We start from the raw sequence: 1,628 nt of genomic DNA, 5'->3' as shown, positions 1-1,628 counted from the left end.
ACTTATATCAAGATGATATGCTTACGACACATACACTGAAGAACCAAAGGAGATGGTACACCGGCCTACTATCGTGTAGGGCCCCTGCGAGCTCACAGAAGTGCCGCAGCACGACGTGGCATGGACTCGACTAATGTCTGAAGTAGTGCTGGCGGGAATTGACACTATGAAACCTGCAGGGCGGTCCATAAATGCGTAAGTGTACGACGGGGTGAGGTCTCTCTTCTGAACAGCACGTTGCAAAGCAACCCAGATATCCTCAATAATGTTCATGTCTGGGGAGTCTGGTGACCAGCGGAAGTGTTTAAACTCAGAAGAGAGTTCCTGGAGACAATCTGTAGCAATTCTGGGCGTCTGCGGTGTCGCGTTGTCCTACTGAAATTGACCAAGTCCGTCGGAATGCACAATGGACATGAATGGATGCAGTTGATCACACAGGATGCTTACGTACGTGTCACCTGTCAGAGTCGTATCTAGACTTATAAGGGATCCCATATCACTCGAACTGCATACGCCCCACACCGTTACAGAGGCTCCACCAGCTTGAACAATCCCCTGCTGACATAGTGTCCATGGGTTCCTGAGGTTGCCTCCATACCCTTACACGTCCATCCGCTCGATACAATTTTATACGAGACTCGTCCGACCAGGCAACATGTTTCCAGTCATCAACAGTTCAATGTCGGTGTTGACAGGCCCAGGCGAGGAGGCATAAAGCTTTGTGTTGTGCAGCCATTAGGAGTACACGAGTGGTCCTTCAGCTCCGAAAGCCCAGATCGATGATGTTTCGTTGAATGTTTCGCACACTGACACTTGTCAATGGCCCAGCACTGAAATCTGCAGCAATTTTCAGAAGGATTGCACTTCTGTCACGTTGCTGATCCTGTTCCTGCAGGATCTTTTTCCGGCTGCAGGGATGTCGGAGATTTGATGTTTTACGGAATTCCTGATATTCACGGTACACTCGTGTAATGGTCGTAAGGTAAAATCCCCACTTCATCGCTACTGCGGAGATGCTGTGTCCCATCGCTCGTGCGCCGACTATAACACCACGTTTAGATTCAATTACATCTTGATAACCTGCCATTGTAGCAGCAGTAACCGATCTAACAACTGCTCCAGACTCTTATTGTCTTATATAGGCGTTGCCGATCGCAGCGCCGCATTCTGTCTGTTTACATTGTATTTGAATACGCATGCCTACACCAGTTTCTTCGGCGCTTCAGTGTAATACAGCGCTGTGCAAAACTTAGGGACGGAGGTAATTTTCGGATGCCAACGGCCTTGCCGCAGTGGTAGCACCGGTACCCGTCAGATCACCAAAGTTAAGCGCTGTAGTGCTGGGCTAGCACTTGGATGGGTGACCATCCGGTCTGCCGAGCGCTGTTGGCAAGCGGGATGCACTCAGCCCTTGTGAGGCAAACTGAGGAGCTATTTGATTGAGAAGTAGCGGCTCCGGTCTCGAAAACTGACATACGGCCGGGAGAGCGGTGTGCTGACCACATGCCGCTCCATATCCGCATTCAGTGAGGCCTGTGGGCTGAGGATGACACGGCGGCCGGTCGGCACCGTTGGGCCTTCATAGCCTGTTCGGGAGGAGTTATTTTTAATTTTCACATGATGTGTAA

General features: G+C 50.6%; 1 pseudogene; it reads left to right on the top strand.

Annotated features, from left to right (window-relative positions):
• The first annotated feature begins 1,274 nt into the window (after positions 1-1,274).
• LOC124721127 lies at positions 1,275-1,392 on the top strand (annotated as a pseudogene).
• Positions 1,393-1,628: the final 236 nt, after the last annotated feature.

Source organism: Schistocerca piceifrons, chromosome 1 (genome assembly GCF_021461385.2).
Source record: "Schistocerca piceifrons isolate TAMUIC-IGC-003096 chromosome 1, iqSchPice1.1, whole genome shotgun sequence".
Taxonomy (NCBI): Eukaryota; Metazoa; Arthropoda; class Insecta; order Orthoptera; family Acrididae; genus Schistocerca; species Schistocerca piceifrons.
The sequence above is the reverse complement of the archived record's forward strand: the minus strand, read 5'-3'. Positions and strand labels throughout refer to the sequence as shown.